The sequence below is a fragment of the Macrobrachium rosenbergii genome, chromosome 12 (assembly GCF_040412425.1).
Source record: "Macrobrachium rosenbergii isolate ZJJX-2024 chromosome 12, ASM4041242v1, whole genome shotgun sequence".
Lineage (NCBI taxonomy): Eukaryota > Metazoa > Arthropoda > Malacostraca > Decapoda > Palaemonidae > Macrobrachium > Macrobrachium rosenbergii.
This window is the reverse complement of record NC_089752.1, coordinates 28,226,549-28,246,487: the sequence shown is the minus strand read 5'-3', so window position 1 is coordinate 28,246,487 and position 19,939 is coordinate 28,226,549. Positions and strand designations below refer to the sequence as shown.

At 35.5% G+C, this 19,939-nt stretch overlaps 1 protein-coding gene across 2 annotated transcripts in view; it reads right to left on the bottom strand.

The window, feature by feature from the left end:
- Positions 1-19,939, bottom strand: part of LOC136844471 (immunoglobulin superfamily member 10-like) — an 809,371-nt gene that overhangs the window by 715,113 nt on the left and 74,319 nt on the right. Inside the window, exon 2 of one of the 2 annotated variants that reach the window (XM_067113741.1) lies at positions 3,938-4,034. The exons of the other annotated variant lie outside the window; for it this stretch is intronic. The gene's annotated coding sequence lies outside the window, so the exon portion shown is untranslated. The remainder of the gene's footprint in view (positions 1-3,937; positions 4,035-19,939) is intronic. 2 annotated transcript variants of the gene reach the window in all.

The window sequence follows — 19,939 nt, the reverse complement described above, 5'->3', positions numbered from 1 at the left end:
AATATGTAGATGGTGCTTCCTGTTGGTGTATCCATTGCTATATATATATATATATATATATATATATATATATATATATATATATATATATATATATATATATATATATATATATATGTGTGTGTGTGTGTGTGTGTGTGTGTGTGTGTGTATGTGTACATAAATGTACAGTATATACAAACATTATATATATACATATATGTGTGTATGTTATATATAATTCTTCTGAAGCCCCGTCCATAAACCAGCAACTTCACAAACAACCTGAACCAAAACCTAGTCAAAGCAAGCCTCAATGTATTTCTTAGACAAAATAAAAGACCGATGACTGCCCTCTCCTTTTCATCCTCTTCACTCACAAATCAGCACCCTCCAACCTCGTCAACGCAGACGAGGTCAAATTCCAGATCCCCATCGCCCAGCTGGTGATCAAAGCCTTCGAAATTAATTAGTAAACATTCCCTAACGTTAGCTAACCTGAGCTTCAGCTAAGTAAGGTGACGTAACGGGGCTAAAGGATGCTAACATAGCAGAGTGACTGAATAACACTAATGCGAAACTTGATAGGAAGGCTTCATCGTGTTTTCAGTCTTTTACGAGCTTTTTGCATAATATTATATATAAATCTTTACGCCAAATGGATTGTAATCATTAACACTACTAACTGGAATAACAAACAATGAGATAACAGGAGTGTGATTTCGCTACTATCATTTTGCAAACTGAGGTGAACGATGCCTTTTATCTATGAATAAAAAGGTGCAATGAGAAACAAACATATCTCTCTCGGTCTAAAATATCTAAAATCAAAACTTCAGTGCAGTTCAAGATCAGAGAGAGAGTGTTTTAATAAAAAATCAATCAAATGATCCTTAGACTGAATTCCACCTTCCGTGGAAATTCCTTCATATATCATTAAAGAAGCTTCCTTCCTTTATTACTTCTGAATCCAGATTTTTGTTCGGAAAACAATAAAAAAACAGATGGATTGATCCTTAATCCATGATCAGTCTTCCTCATCAAGGGTTAAACAATGATCAAAATTAAGCCAATATCTGAAGTACAAATCTAGAATGCAGTGAATGTCTAGCTGGAAAACGAACGTAAAAATCAGACCAAAAGTCCTTCCAGTTCTTTTCTTGACATTGAAATGCGAACAAGCAAGCGGGAGAACAAAGCTATAAGCGTTGAAAAATAACAAAAAAAAACTCTGATCCTGTAAATATTTCGAAGGCGTAAATATTTTGAGTGAGTAAATATTTGATCCGGTATTTTTAAGGAGTAAATATCAGATATTTGTTTTAAGAAAATTACGATTCTGCGTAAATGAACTGAAGGTCTCGGCAAGTGAGTAATACCTACTCTTTTCTCTCCTAAAAGACTTCATTCTCTCTCTCTCTCTCTCTCTCCTTATGTCGTCCATCACCCTTTCCCCCAAACACGCAACTGGTTCCATTCTATCCGATGTTAAAAAAAATCAGAATAAAACGTGCGAGAAAAAATCGTCTTGAACATCCAGGGACATCTAATAATTTTTTTAGAACATTTCCACTAGTTTCTAATAACTCTCATATTCTGCTGATTCTCGAATTATTTCCCAAAAATGTGCTGATCATTTTCAGATTATTTCCTGATAATTCTCAAAATATTTAATAAACATTTTCTTACAATTTCCAAACATTTTCTTATAAATACAAGCAACTCTCCATTCGTTTCTATAACATTTTTCTAACAACTTCCTAATTATTAAAGATCTAAGCAAGCAAACCCCATCCTTTAGGAATTAACCCCAATTTAAGTCGGACGTTCAAAGGATTCGTGATGAATGAGGGTTACAGTCACTTCGCTGAACTGACACACTTTATCCGTCGTTTAAACTGATGCCTCATATTCAATCTTTTTAATCGCGTTCTGTATGCGTTCTCTTTGCTCCAGCTCTAAATTCATGCTCCATATTCATGCAAGCTTTATGATATGCACCCGATAGAATTTGTAATACTCGTATGTTCATTTCGTTACAGCAGGAATCTGATTTGCCATTTTTGTTCACAGGCTTAGTTATATCACGAATTTCATATATCATTTTATGTTCACGTGTTTTACGTCAAAATTTCGTTCATTTGGCAATTCTCTCTCTCTCTCTCTCTCTCTCTCTCTCTCTCTCTCTCTCTCTCTCTCTCTCTCTCATTAAGGGGGCAGCAAACACTTATATTTCTAATACGAAAAATACTTGAAGGATATTTAGAAGCTACGTTTTCAATTATACCCTCGATAGTGCTATAAAACAGCTGGAATATGGCAGTTTTCCTTAATATTCGTGATATTTTTAATAAATAATAAATAATCAATCAATTAAAACAAACATCATCCCCTACTGCTCTTCCCACACCACCGCGTCAACCACAACTACCGCCTAAAATATTTGAGTCTTTTCGCAGCCCTTACTCACTTTTGGGTATTTCCCACTATTTATCTACCTCTGATGAATGAAATAAGGCTATTCAGCGCTGAGAGGGAAATTAAGAGTAAAATGGTTTTAAATGTGAAACAGAAGGAAAATCTCGCAGTTGCAGTAAGAAAAAACTGTTAGAAAAGGGTGGAAAGTAAGATGGAAGAAAGAGAATATGAACAGAGATACAGTAAAGGGAATGAAAGGAGTTTCAGTTAGGGGACAAAGGGAGGTTGCAGTGAACCTAAGTAATGCCTACAGTGCACTTTATGAGGTTCACTGACGGCAATACCCTCCCCACACCTAAGGGTACCTCTGACAAATGAACATCATCATATCAAGAGCCCACGATAGAATTCACGAACCACTGAAGAGCCAATTTTCTTCAGGACAAAAAGGTCATGAAGGCATTTATCAAGGCCGAGTGATATCGAATTACCGGTGACTATTCTTGTCCCCGTTATTTTTTCCAATTCCATTATATTTTCTACGCTCCAGAAACCATCTGTGAATATATACTCAGACCCTCGAACTTGTATTTCCAATTCCTTCATCACAAATTCAGTAATGATCATTGACTTTTACTCTACTGAAATAAAAATAGTTCGAGGAGTCGAGGTAACTGGGAGCCCCAATGAGACTGTTGAGCCAAAAGAAATTACGCTTAACGAATTACAGCATACGAGAAGTCCTGACGAAATCAGAATATTAACTGTTCTAATTAATTCGGTGGCACTGAAAATTAATGCAAATTCACATACATACACTTACAAACTTTCTCACATTTACAGACGTGCACCACACACTCTCGCAGAAAATAAATTAACACAAATACACAAGTGCATATGTATGTATGCATGTATGTATGTATGTATATATATATATATATATATATATATATATATATATATGTATATATATAGATATATATGATATGCAGTATATATATAATGTATACAGATATATAAAAAAAAGTTAAGTATACCTTAGTTTAACCAGACCACTGAGCTGATTAACAGCTCTCCTAGGGCTGGCCCGAAGGATTAGATTTATTTTACGTGGCTAAGAACCAATTGGTCACCTAGCAACGGGACCTACAGCTTATTGTGGAATCCGAACCACATTATAGCGAGAAATGGACTTCTATCACCAGAAATAAATTCCTCTTATTCTTCATTGGCCGGTCGGAGATTCGAACGCGGGGCCAGCAGTGTGCTAGCTGAGAACGGAACCCACCCTCCCAATGAGGAACTTACAGAAAAATAGATATACATATATATTGTGTGTATATATATATATATATATATATATATATATATTATATATATATATATATATATATATATATATATATATATATATATATATATATATATATATATATATATATATATATATATATATATATATATATATATATACTGTACATATATATATATATATTTTATATATATGTGTGTGTATGTAAGAAAAAATGAAATTCCTTACCATATTTGTGGACCTTCACTTTATGGTATTCGACAAGACAGATCATCTGGGCCTTAAATTTTATGGACAGGAGGTCCGGGACTTCGAAGCTTGGCTCCTGAGAGAAGAATGAAACATTTCACTTTCGTTTCCAGTCAAAGACATTATTGTTTTGATATTCGTAATCAAATATTAAACAATGAAACAACGACTCATCCGAATTTCCGCTGTATGATTTTGAAGTTAATTCAGCGCTTCATAAATGCAAGAAATGGCTTCATGAGTAAAAGCTGCAGAAATTTAAAGAGATAAAAAAATTTGCTACAAAAGTATGAACATTTATTATATGTACACTGATATTATTATTTATTATTATTATTATTATTATTATTATTATTATTATTATTATTATTATTATTATTATTATTATTATTATTATTATTATTATTCAAAACACACACTTGCATTCAATAAATAAAAATGCCATTAACTTGCTGAGCCACTTTACACAAAACAGAATTCCTGAAAAAGATAAAAAGAACAAATAGAAGAAGAGAAATACAGAGATGAAAACAGCAAATAAATTCAAGAAAATAAATAAATAAACATGTAAATCCCCAAAGAAATAGTAAGAAAGAATCCAGAGGAATTCTGAAGCCGGAGCATTATCGTGCCATTGTATGAAATCAAACGACATCACCGTTCTGTGTACAACTGAACAGTCTTGTCAGCCGTCTTTCATTGCTGTACAGGCTAAGCAGAAACATTAAGTTTACCCTCTCGGGTAATTGGTCTCCAGTTGCTTGAGAGAGAGAGAGAGAGAGAGAGAGAGAGAGAGAGAGAGAGAGAGAGAGAGAGAGAGAGAGAGAAGAGAAACGGGCTGAAGTTCTGAGGATATGAGAAAAAAATAAAATATGCAGTTAAAGAAGAAAAGTTCTGAGTTGTTGAGTAGTTCTTTACAATTTCGGACACACTCTAGTTTGATAGTTTACGACGACACTTCTTGAAAAAAATATATATATATATATATATATATATATATATATATATATATATATATATATATATATAGAGAGAGAGAGAGAGAGAGAGAGAGAGAGAGACTTTCGCTACTGCACAGCCTTTTCAACGTATGGAGTGATGGGTGCCCTTATATTCACTATTGTATGCTGAGTCAAAGAGGAACACGAAACCCAAACAAAACTAGGATCATATACGAAGAAAATTAGTAGGTGTTTATAGTACACTGCTCCTTCAAGGAAAAGTGATTTAACAACTCGACAAAAACGGTAGAAGGTATGGTTTCCATTTTCTGGCAGGCACTGAGAATTGAATAGGTGGGCTCACTGACTTCCATTCGATCTCGTTTGGGAAATACACGGAAAGGCCATTTCTGTGCCACTGAAGAGCTGGTTGGGGTGAAACATGCATCCTACGCAAAACATACATACTGGCAATCATAGCAGAACTGAATGGAACCTAAGCTACTGCTGATGAAACCGAATGCTTAGCGTTCAGTTCAGTCTAAAAGAGCAAGGACTGAAAAGTCTCTGTAGACAAGGGAGCAACAAGTTCCTAGCGTATCAGGAATATTAAGAGACGTTAGAAAAGCATACGCAGAGTATTTTTTGTGTTACTTCAATCCAGAATATAGATAGCTACCATGGGTTTAACTTCCAAGTATTTTAATAACAGGCAAGTTTCAATGAGCCTCAGATCTTCCAGAAAGGAAAAAGAATGGTTTTAAAACAACGAACCACAGAATCAAGATTGCTTCTGATAAGACTAACCTGACCCAAAGCGTTGTTCAACATAAGGCAGACCAAATATGTTAATTCTAAACGAATATGACAAAATGCAGAATACTGGTGACAGTTTTCACAGTAACTTCCAGAGCTCTGCAGGAATGTGAGCAATAGGGGTGAATGTGAATACAACATAGAGATAGATGAGGAAGGTCTTTTGCATCATTAACGTTGCAGGTTCATGTGATAATATATACCTAGAGGCAGCTACGAGTCATTCATCTGACTAAGAAAACCTGCAATATTTCATTTTCATCAGCACCCAAAAAATATAAAATAAAATCTGATATTAACAGTACAGAAAGGTAACATTATTCCTTCTAAATACTGCTACCACTATCATTGTTATTCAGGACATGAACCCTATATCGTTGATAATCGATGACAAGAATAATAATAATGAAAAGTACAGAAAATAATGTCTGCAAGACGATAAAATGAAAGAATGGCCATAATCTGCTTTCTTCTGATAACTTAAGAAAGGGTTACAAATAATAAGATATCAAGTTTGAAAAATGGCCGCTCGCAGAGGAAAGGAAATAAAAGCAGTAATTATCACATTCAATTTACATATGGAACAAATTCAAATAGACAGACTTGAAGGGGCAATCAAGCCTCCGTATTTCCCTCAATTCAAAGGAATGAGAGAGAGAGAGAGAGAGAGAGAGAGAGAGAGAGAGAGAGAGAGAGAGAGAGAGAGAGATAGTTTGCCTAAATGAAAAAAAAAACTCGAGTCCTGATGACCAGGGAAATCTATTTCCAGAACGTAATGGAATGATGTTTTCATCACCAATTTTCGTTTGCCAGGAACAATACATAGTAAATAAGATGCACTACTACTCTGAATTCTTTACAGCGCGGGCCCAACATTTTCTATTCATTAAAAGTTCGCTATCAGGAGAGGGCAAGAACATTCTAAAGCACGGAAAGCAATTCTTTTGGGTTGTATGTAATGGACGTCTGGGGTGATGCCTCACCTAGTAAGGCTGATTCCATTGGGCCAAGTTAGTTCAATTAGTGGGCAATTTGGAATTTCTCTACCTAAACAAGGTTGCTTCTATTCTATTATATATATATATATATATATATATATATATATATATATGTGTGTGTGTGTGTGTGTGTGTGTGTGTGTGTGTGTGTGTGTGTGTGTGTGTGTGTGTATTTATATAAATATATATCAATATACGTACATCTACTTATTTATAGATACATTATTTATATGCATATATTTATATAAATAAATAAATATTTGCATATGTATACATATGTGTGTGTGTGTAATGAGATGCTAGCTCCAAAGGAGTTAACCTCCCGATTTTCAGCTTCTGATTCTGGCTGTGATATATCCTACTAGGTCACAGAATCACATCGAACTCACGTACATTCGCTTGTGTGACAAGCGCCTTAACCACTTCATCTTTCCACCCGTCACCCACAGTGTGTTTCTTCAATGTTAAAGCCCACTACTTATGACAGGGGTTGTTCCACTATGTGACTCAACCTTTTGGGAGTCCTGTATATGTATCTTAGAATAACGTATCTTTTACTGATGTTACACCTCTCACAGGTTGGGAGGGGGTGACCAATAAACTAGCCTCTCACGAGGCACGGCTCAGTTCAATTCAATCAAGAAACAAACGGCGTGGGCCATTTGTCCGTTTTAAACTACTTCCAGGACCAACTGCAGACTAACTAACCTTTAACGTACCAACACGATGTTCCTAGACTTAATACAATTTCCATAACAAGAAAAATTCGCCACAAAAATCACTTGTGACTACGCTCTTTCACTGTATGAGAAATTCATAACTTTGCCGTGCCCTTTTGTTGACTAAGTTGTCCAGACTCTAGAGAAAATATGAACAAGAAATGTTACCTGTTACGGAAGAGTAACATAGAAAATGGGAACTATCACAACACTGACTATAGTATTCAGGAGAAAATATGCACCGACATGAATCCGTCAAGGCTCTGTAACTGCCGTTCTGTAAAAAGGATATTTAACATTAAACAAAGTTTTTTTTTATATCAGCAACTTACGTTTAAAGCTGCAAAAGAATCCCAAAACCTGACACAGGCTTGAAAATTATATCCAAACCTATTCATTGTTCGAAGAATGAAAATAGTTCCCTCCAAAATTGTTGTAAGCTAAAGAGTAGTAATTAGCAGTAAGTTGGTTTTATTACGAGAAAAAATTCTACGGACAAGGTAAATCCTTATAGTATAATCATTTAAAAGAAAATCAGAAAAAGGACCATGGGAAAAAAGAGTATTTATTGAAAATATTACTAAAAAATTAAGGAAATATCTATTACAGTGTAGAAAAAGAAAAGTGAAAACATTCGTTTTAACTTTATTGTACTGAAATGAAGCGTAGGCAAACAGGTCGATGACTGCAAGGTCTAGAGAATCTAGACCTTGGATGACTGATGATAGATTGGAAGCCCCGATATATGAATGTGAATTAACTTTATACCACGGACGGAGGCAGTACCAAATGAAATCAGTTTAGAAAGAATGGACGCAGAGGGCAATGTTGAAAACAATTTGATGGCAACATGAATTTTTAGAGCATGTTTTAAAAGGATGGGTTACAAGAGTTTACGTCTGGTAAGAAATATATGAATGGAACAACAAGAGTGAATGGAGTGATGAAGAGACTGCAGGGAAAAAGGAAAGATTAAAAGTCGATGGCAGCGTTCTTGGGAAAAACTGCAACAGAGGGGGCGAAAAAAGAGACAACGACGAATAAACGTTTGAAAAACATTTACAGATAACAACACTCGGGAGGAGATGGAAATTTTTATATCAGTTTTATAGTACTTGCAGCCAAAATTTTCTACCAGCAAGATAAATGGATACTTAAGATGCACGCCCACACACATATAAATCCACACAATTATCAATCATAAATTAAAGTGTTTTTACTGCGTAAAAAAATAAATCTTTAGGAAACGTTGCCGTTCCCAAATATTGCATAAAAAGACTGATTTTTTTCCCTGGAATGTTTGAGTCCAACCCCTCCACCCCCCAACTACATTCCTCTTGGAATAATTCTCTAAATCCTAGACCCAGCTATCTCTTTTTTGCTTTCTTCAGCCCTCGGGGACACAACATGAGCCCAGTTACCAATTCCCGATGATAATTGGAAACATTCTCTCTCTCTCTCTCTCTCTCTCTCTCTCTCTCTCTCTCTCTCTCTCTTTGGTGATGGGTACCTAGATGTCCGTGTTGACACTTCTAAAAAATCTCTCTCTCTCTCTCTCTCTCTCTCTCTCTCTCTCTCTCTCTCTCTCTCTCTCTCTCTCTCTCTCTCTCTCTCTCTCTCTCTCTCTCGTGATGGTAAGGGTATCTACTGTAGAAGTCCCTGTTCACATTTCTAAGAAAACTCTGGTTTCTTATATTTTTGGCTATATTTGCATGTACTTTAACATTTTCTAGAAGAATTTAGCCGTTTACTGTACATGCTCGGGGAATTATTGTTATCGTCATAAAAGATGCATTACTAATAAGAGGTAACCTAGATAAAATGGTCTAGAAATCCTACACACGATTATTACAATAATTACCCAATTTTCAGTAATGATCTGGAACGTCATTTATCGGATCACTTGCAAAACAGTAATAACAATATGTTCTCGAAATTGCCAGATATACATGTGTATTTGTATGTATGTACACTATATACATATATAGAAATATATATGTGTGTGTTTGTGCGTGCATGTATGTTGTATACACACACACACGCATATATATATATATATATATATATATATATATATATATATATATATATATATATATAATGCATACATATATGTGTGTATTTATTTATATTCTGTATATACATATATACATATACATGCCAAAAATAACTTTTAAATATCGATTTTACTATACCTTAACAATAACATCCACAAAGATGATTTCTTCATATCATTCAAGTGATGAATCAGAAATTTGTGCAATCAGCATGAAGTCCATTAGCCCAATTCTTCAAAATCAGAAATAACCAAATAACATTACACATTGCAAAGGTTTGGACAAGCCTCTTGCACAACCGTATGTGGCTTGAGTTATCTCTTACGTAACTTCTGAGTGACAACTTTGAACTTTCACTCACTTCCAGAATCTTATTTGCTTAATATTCCTGGTTCTTTTATAGGTAAAATGCAAAGCTGAAAAATGTTCATTTTACGGTCTTTAGAACAGTTTTAGACTTCGCAATACTTCCACAGAGCTCAACAAGGTTTATGATATATAATTTAACAATTCTCAACAGTTTCTGACTTATTATATCATGGTTCTCTCTACACAGTCTTTGATGTACATTCCCTTGCAATACGAACATAAGAATGTTCGACTTGAAATAATAATTTTCTAAGTTGTTTTCACTTTGCATGGTTAACCCAACACAAAAAGTACATGCACTAATCCTCATACCATCAAAAGTATATACCGTGCATCTTGATGAAGGAGAAGAATAGAATACTTGGGTAAGCATACGGGATGCATGATGATCTCATTCTTCCAGCAGAATCATCTGTAAAATGGATGACACAGCCTTAACGAGATTACCAAAATTTGGTGAATTTTAATCGTCTTGTGTTTCGGAAATTCTTAATTAATTTCATTCATGGTTAGTTAGTAATTTCCTCAGGTTATCATACAAGACTAAGAAATGGCAGACGTATTATGACACATGGCCTAACTGAAAGTTATATATTCAAGGAATCTTTGCAATTACGCTGAGATATGACATTAGCTAGTGTAATAACTAGTTAATTCACAACTAATTGGTCCTAAGGTCATTCTCGTACAAGGTTTCGTTCACAGAGGAAAATATGAACGATGAACTACGATCATTCTTCAATCATACATCCGTGTATGTGTGTGTTCTTATCCATCCGTAAATCTGGAAGTATTCAGACTAAAACTCCTTAGTCATGAAACCGATGTCATGAACACCAGAGAGAGAGAGAGAGAGTTCAATCGTCGAAACACCACGAAACAACGAATTCCTCTGAAGAAAAATTTCAAGAGAAAATTTCCTCCGACATCCCAATTATCTCCAAGTTTAGCTCTCTCTCTCTCTCTCTCTCTCTCTCTCTCTCTCTCTCTCTCTCTCTCTCTCTCTCTCTCTCTCTCTCTCTTGTTTGAGAGTCCTAATGAGAAACGACAAGAAGGAAAAAGATCGGCAGGGCAACCTTTCAAAAATCACCTAAAAAAAATCACACAATAGTTTGTCACGTCAAGTTTCCATTTTATTTGCTCTTTGTGTTTGACTTTGTCAATGGTAATTTTTATCTTTTCGTTTTCATTCATTTATTTAATTCGTATTCATTATGTCATTTATTGCCCTTTAGAGCGAGAAAAAATTAACCGATAAATGCATGAATGGATATGGTGAATGCATACAAAAAACTGAGAGTTCCACAAAGAAAAATGGATACGTATGAATCAATACGGCATATAAAGGCGTATCTATAAGAGAAGATTTTATTGGCATAAAAAATAAATGGCATTCATCAGATTATAAGTTGCGGTGCTCTTCCCGTAATGTTTATGCCAAATTAGGGAAAAGGAATTGTAGGTGAAATCCAAAAATGAATTACCATCTGACGTTCATTGCTGGGTATGCTGTATCGTCCTTGTTTTCCTGGGAGTTCAGAGAAAACAGAAGGTACATTTACAGCAATCTCCTCTCTACTTGTATTTGTGTATGAGAGAGAGAGAGAGAGAGAGAGAGAGAGAGAGAGAGAGAGAGAGAGAGAGAGAGAGAGAGAGAGAGAATGCAGTAAAACCTTTGCAAGCCTTGAACAGCAAAACGTTGGACGCCTCTTGCATAAGGGCTGAAAAATTCTCTTCTTCCGAATTTGAATTCCCAATCAATTCTTTCATTCGGGATATTTTGTAATCAAACAAGACCTCTATTCCCCATCCGTTTCCCTAACATCTAGGTCAGTGGTTCTTAACCTGGGGTACCTGTACCCGACAACCTTAAACCTGGGGGTACGAGACATGATAGCCAGTGCAATAGTACTGTAGATTTACTGTATATTCATCATATGTTTGTATTGTATTTATATTGAGGGGGGGGGGGGTACGAGAACATTTTCTGAGATATCAGCGGGTACGGCCACTGAAAAAGGTTAAGAACTACTGATCTAGGTTATACCACATCTCGAAAGGATGACCGAGAATCCTTCTGGCTAGAAGTAAGTCCTGCTGCTCCTTTCAGATCCTTTCCTTCCTCATCATCCTCGCACTCCTCCCTTCTTGTTCATTCAAGGAAAAGCTTTCCTCTTCCCCTCCCCTTCCCTTCCCTTCATCAGACAACTCATCAAGAGATCCAATGATTTCACTTTGTCCCTTCCTCCTCATCCTTAACCCCTTAAGGGATACTTAGTATTCCCTTTCCGTTGTCCTTCCTAAAGACCCCTGAAAGCCCAGTGTCCTTTCCTTCCCCTTCTTCGTCTCCTAATCCTTCCCCTACCTTATTCCCCTCAACCCCTAAAGATCCCTAGGTTAAAAAATGGTCGCAATAACAGCAGCGTCAACCCCATAATTAATGATGTGCCTTTCAGAAGCAAAACGTGCCGTCATCAGTCTTCATCGTATCTCGTTAATCTGACCGTTTCCCGTTGTCTTGGACTTCCTTGCGAACTCGCAAAATACGATTGAGTAGCTTATTTTAAAGGAATGTGCTTGTAGAAAGGAAGTTAGAGAGGTCTTGCTGGTTTCATTGGGAATTTAATAGTAATTCAAAAGGACAAAACTCAAATTTCTATAATTATGTATTTATCAATTTCAAGTGCTTACCCATTAATCTTTCGGATACATAATGCTTTCTGTCGCTCTCTTTAGCTGAAGTTAAGGTAGCTATTAATTTCCACGCACCATTAAGAGAATTTAACATAATCGAAGATATACAGTAGATCTTACATACCACTTCATTCAATGTCAGTAAGGGTCCGCTAAAGGACATGTGCGCACCCTCGAAAATATTTTTGTAGAATATGTTGAAAGAAGCATTACGGACAAAAAAAAAAAAAATACGTTTGAAAATAAAAGTGTCAGAATGAGTCGTTTAATCAGAGCAAGTATCGATACACCCAAAATCCTTGATCAAATCCAGGCGAGAATGTCGATGTGGAAAAAGATTATATATATATATATATATATATATATATATATATATATATATATATATATATATATATATATATATATATATATATATAAATGATAATCCAGACGAGAATGTCGACGTGGAAAAAGGTAAGATGACATGGTAATGAAATAAATACGATATATATATATATATATATATATATATATATATATATAGTATATATATATATATATATATATATATATATATGTGTGTGTGTGTGTGTGTGTGTGTGTGTGTATTATTTCTTTCATTACCGTGTCGTCTTGCCTCGTTTCCACATCGACATTCTCGTCTGGATTATCATTTTATATATATATATATATATATATATATATATATATATATATATATATATGCGTGTACAAATATATGTGTGTGTGGAAGAGGGATAATGCGGTGTTTATATGTTAATAGCTCCTCAAATTTGTCATTCAAATTAAGATCGTAGAGGTTGAGCCACTGATCTTCACAAAAACTCAAATGGCAGTTTCCACTATTTGTATCACTACCTGTACAATAATACAGTAATGATATGCAACTGCATCAGTCCTGCAACACGAATAATCACTGCATTACGCAGGCATACTCAGGCTAACAACATCAGCCACTCACATTCCAACGAAAGAAATAGAGAATATACATTACTTCTTGAAAGATGTCACCACATACGCTCATACAATATACTCTTCTTTCCTTCAGTCAAATTAAACCTGTCCCCGTAGAGGGGGCGGGAGTGACTTCAGTGCATCTCAGGTGGTGCACTGTAAGCATTACTAAACTTTGTCTGCAGCATCCCTTCGGCCCCTAGCTGCGCCCACTATTTAGCCTTTCTATTTTACCTCCTTTCGCAATTCCTTTCTTCCAGCTTGCTGACCAGCCACTCCAACTCCCTCCCTTCACTGTCTCCAGCACTGAATGGCTGAAAGTGCCCCAGTGATTGGTGCTATAACCTAATTTCCATAAATCAAATAAAAATCAACAGAAGCCTTCTTTTTCTTCATAAGAAATCGGCCATTTTATCATGATAAATCTATTGCTGAACCACGGGATGTTATATTTTTAACATCATGAAATCAGTTCACTAATTAATATAATCAAGAATATATTTATATAATTAACTACCGCTACCATATCCACAACTATATTGTAAGAATCTGGATACAAACGGTACCCTCTTATATAATTATCCTGGGGAATTCTTATCATTCATTGCAAAAGCTATTCAATTTTCCATGTTAAAAAAATAGATTCACGTTATTACATACAGAAAACCTCTCTAAACGCCCCAAACAGGAGTATTCCTCAATCACAAGATATTCTGTTCGTCCACTCAAGTAAACCTCCCCTTCGCATATTTAGCATGTCTTTGAGGTTCCTTTTTTTATTCTTTTCCACTCAGAAATACTACATAACACCACAAGAACTGTGCTACTTTCGTCTTCAGAATCTCTTTACATTTGTTGTATTGTTTTTCAGGAATATTTTAGCATGGCAAGCGTGGAATCCCTTTATATTCTCTATATACCGTCCTCCCTATTCAGGGATCGCCTCGTGATATGCATTTAAACACACTACATACCTTTTCTGCTCTACACAATTCTACACGGAGCAGATCGACACCACCAGCATCCATCCCCAGCCCCCCTTTTCTCTCCCTCCCCCAGTCTAAAAACAGAAATACAGGATTCCCAAATCATCTCAAATCTGCAATGCTAAATGCCCTGTTACAACGAGCACCTCATTTCCAATTTAAATTTGCATTTTAACTTCGCAGCGACAAACTATTCCCTTTCCTCCGGCGGCAACGCAGAGCCCGCCAGGAATGACTTCACCTTTAGGCAACACAACATAGCTTCCATTTAACATCGTTTAGGATTTCTGGTCTCCTGTGTTGTTTATAGAAGGATATTACGGTACTGTCTCGGTAAAGACAGCTAGGTTGATAATTACCCATTTGCATATGAATAACAATGACTTTGGGGTGGTGCGGGAGACGTTACCGAAATCCGGAGTGGAGGGAATAGGAGAAGGGAAGAGAGAGAGAGAGAGAGAGAGAGAGAGAGAGAGAGAGAGAGAGAGAGAGAGTGTGGGTCAAGAATGTATAAAAAGAAAATCTCAAGTCGGAGACGCGCCATGCCAAGAAATAAATAAAAGAAAATGAAACGGAAACACAAATCAAATCCAGGCAATATCCGTAACTCAGTAAACCATTATAGGATTAGCAAACAGCATTAACATTAGGAGAGCTTATCTGAATGTTCATACGAAAGATAAAGGTCATATGATTGTGCCGGTCCTCATAGAAAAGAAAAAAACAGGTATAAGTGATAAAGGATGAGGAAGGGATAAAGTTGCGTGTCACGGTGAAATGAGCCAAGGAGTCAACAAATCTATGTCTAAACTGATACTGAATGTAATAACTGAATGTAATAATAAGGAGAGAGAGAGAGAGAGAGAGAGAGAGAGAGAGAGAGAGAGAGAGAGAGAGAGAGCTTTGTGACAAAGGACAAGGATGGTAAGCCAAAGAAACAAATGAATAGAGAAAGGGAGTAGAAGATGGAAAATAGGTGTTTTCCTTTTCCAGGCCTGAGGAGTTAAAGGGTACTAGATACGAGTAGACATGTAAGAATTTATGTACAGTATGTGAAGCAATTAGACGCTTCAGTAAGATAATATACTGGCCATATCCGCATTAGAGGCCTCTAAGAAATAGAAGGACGGCCATCAGCACAATCAGAGCAATTATAAGAGGACAGTAATGAAAATCAGAAAATTATTAGGGCAAACGCAAGACCCATGAAGGGCATGATATAAGAGAAAAAATCTTTGACATAATGATAACATTAGGAATAAACTTCAATACTGAAAATAGTAGACAAAACATCCTATACCAAGCCCAGGAAGCTATATAAATACAACAGTCAATATGAAGCTACAAATACAAATAATTGGCTGAAATACTCAAAAGACTGTGTGGTACCATTCAGAGGTCTTTCTGCGATTCGTCATTGTTCTTGGAAAAAGATGAAAGGTCATCTTTGTTAAACACCTCATTGGGTTTCCTCATAAATACTTTGCCAAAAAATGAACCGAAGGTACTTGATGAAGAAAGGATTCCTGGTCATAACCCCTGACCCATCTCCTTTTCTAAATCACCAGATAAAACACAGAATATAGGGAGGGGGGGTGGCCAGTGTTAGGAATTGCTTGGGGAAGGAAGGAACGTTACGGGGGGTTAGGGTAGGCAGGAAGTAACCGGACAGGGAAGGAAACTGGAGGAAAAGAGATAGGAACAGAGGGTTGCTTTAAGTCCTATAAAGGTTTTCTTGGCTGAATTCCTGCTACCAAATTTGCCATAGCGTCTTCCCAGCTACAGCTATTTTAGGAGGGAATATTAGCATCGTAACTGCTCTATAAAATGTGACTCCTTCCATTCGTAAAAAGATTAGCATATAAAACAGTGCGGCGTAATAACTAGAGGCATAATTTTTTTAATAGGCAACATTGATTGAAGTTAAAACGGTGGCTAAATTACCTTTGACTTTCAGATGAGGATTGGGGTCTTCAGCAAACGACCTCCTGGCAATGCTATTGTTCAGGACTCCTGTATTTGTATACATAGGAGTGGTCTCATTTTGTCAAATATGCAATGTCTCGCTGTGTTGTTTCACCACCAATGCCTTCTTTTTATTTATTCACAGATATTAACAGCTGTTGAACAGGAATGAATCAGAGATCTTAGCCAGAGGAGATGAGACTAATTTCATTTCAGAGTTTCAACATTGGTCATTTTTCGTTTTTCTACAAACCTTATATATATATATATATATATATATATATATATATATATATATATATATATATATATATACATATATATATATATATATATATATATATATTGTTTGTGTGTGTGGATGCATATGTATATGCGTTTGTATGTGTGTATGTATAATCAGTACAAGGACCAATGAAACGCACAACCAAATGTCCTTATCTAACTGGTCCTAAGTAAACAAGACAAGGGGAGCATGGGATGAGGGGTGCAGCTACAACACAAAGAAGCAACAAACCTACCACCAAGGGTGTATCCAACTACAATAAAACATATCATAAATATTCGTCAGCAATTTATCCTATACATGTCACGAACACGTTGCAAACAAGTCAACGACCGTAAGTGGAGAACGAACATTCAGCAAATGTTGGATAATTGTATGACGCACAAGTTAGAGCTAACAATAAATCACTGACTTGTACTGAAGTGTTCGTGATGCTGTGTGTGTGTGTGTGTGATAAGTTGCCGATGTGTTTATGACACGTTTCACTGGTGTGGACGCACTTTAGGAGAGGTAAGAATATGAGTGGAAAAACCAGAACCAGAAATAAAATACCAAAGTAAGTCAGTTAGGGGAAAAAATCACCAAACTGTTCAGTCCGGTGTTTACTGACGTCTACAGATTAAATGTAGAAAGATGCAGCCTGACAGGTGTTACGGGACTGGCTCGTGGAGAAACACTCCCCGTAAGCTCAGCAGAACAGTGATTAAAATAGTGTCCATACAGCCCAGATACGGTGGAGAAAAGGTGATCGAGAAAACTGCTTATGACAGGGCGGCTGGTCACTTACATTTCCATTTAATCAGTCGTGTCAAGGAGGGAAGACAACAAATGAAATACACACACACACATACACACACACGCACACACACGCATACACACACACACACACACACGTATATATATATATATATATATATATATATATATATATATATATATATATATATATATATATATATACTGTCATTTTTGTAACTAGCTTTTCACATAGTATATTCTGAACTTTGTCTCCTTTAAAAAAAGTGTTCTAATAAATTCAGCTCACTTAATCTTTTAAGTGTTATAAATATATCTAAACATCCAGAACAGCAATCATCACTTAGAGAGTAACAACAATATGACAACCGTTAAATTTGCAAAAAAAAAAAAAAAAAAAACTCCCGTTTTGAACTTAAGAGCGCGCATGTGCAAGTGTACAGCTTTAGTAAAATTTTAAAATCGAACCCTTGAGACGAACAAAAGGGAAACGTTAAATAAATTTGTATATACATATAGACACAAACACATCTATTTATATATATATATATATATATATATATATATATATATATATATACAGTATATATATATATATATAAACATACATATATACACATACATATATATATATTATATATATAACTAAACATACATATATATATATATATATATATATATATATATATATATATATATATATATATTTATATATATGTATACATATATAATTATATATATATTATATATATATATATATATATATATATATATATATATATATATATATATATATATATATATATATATATATGGTTTTTAGACAAATCTTCACAAAGCAAAATTTATGGAGACCCCTCGTTGGTCCTTTTAGATTAAATAAATTGGACAAGTGCGCGCAAAAAAAAACAAAGAAACTAAAAATCAACCCTCCAAAAATGCGTTACAAAGTTCCTAAGAATACAAAGCATCCCAGACACATTGCGCTTTCCTTTTAAATCTCTTGCAGTTTATTAAATATTTAAAAGACTAGAGATGAACATCGGGTAAAACTGAACAAAAATATCCAAAAGTGAGGAGGCTGTGTTCGACAAGAGGAAATCTTAGAAGATAATACAGCATAATTGCTGCTACAGTTACTATGATTTTTTTATTTATCATTTATTTAATTTTTTTAAGACTAATAATAGATTGCGGTTGTACTGTATAACTTCTTCGGAGTGAAAAAAGTATTAAATTATTAAATCTCTTTAACAAGGAAGTCCACTACCTCCATCCAGCATAATCTCTCAAAAATTAATTGAGAGTGAGAACCCCCAGTGGCCGAACGCCCTTATTCCACCTTCCCACGATTTTAATTACTCTGATGCAAAGGGAGGTTCATTGCAACATTCTAATAACACTCCCGCACAGAGAGAGAGAGAGAGAGAGAGAGTGAGAGCTACCATCGCGGAGGAGTAGACTCGTGCTGAAAGAACACGTTTTGACAGACAGACAGACAGACAGACAGAGGGACAAAGTTAATTTGCAAAACGTTTAAAAAGTAATTGGATTTTCTTCCCAATGCAGGAGCAAATCCCTCCGTGCAATAGGGTTCTTCCACATCATTCAATCTATTCTGTTCTTTTCATCTCTACATTATTCTCTTTTCCTTTTGAGCAACAGGCAGCATGCTCCCCCGCAAGTGAGATTGGAACATTATCTATTTGGTTTATCTATCAAGGTAAGTGTTTTCTGAAGGTTGCATACTTATACTTATGAAAAGATTTCATTTCACAGTAGACCACGCTAATTCTCCTGCATCTTCAGGGCTTGAAGATGCAAGAGAATTAGCGTGGTCTTCTGTGAAATGAAATCTTTTCCTACGTATAAGTATGCAGGCACAAGCTAACATGAACGTCGTCGATGAGGAAATATTACAAATATGTTAAAAGCATACGATAGGATTGTCATATCTACAGCATTATTTTTACAAAATAGCTGCTATCTCATATCCAATGGAATAAAACTACCCCAGATGGCTAACACAAATTATGCATATTTATGGAATCATTGTTTAAAGAGAACTTCCTTTTTAACGGTACGTAAAAGGAAAAAAGAAAAAAATATGGAGTAATGAGACTTGTAAAATTACCCGTAACTCCGGAAAAATAATATTTTCCTCTTGCCATAAACAGGTGATATTAAATCCAAGAGATCATTGCCATGGCCATACCAAAATGATAACAAGAACAATTAAAATTTATGCAGAACACCGGACTGCCTCTTGGCCACCACCATCATTTCTAGCAAGATCGTGGTTTGGTCCTCGACCCATGCGGTTGCCTGCCTCAGGAAATCTGAAGACAAGTAGATAGTTTGGAACATTAAAACTCTCTGGCTGAACAAATGTACTGTATGTGGAACCTAATCATAAAAATAGAAAAAAGTGATAATG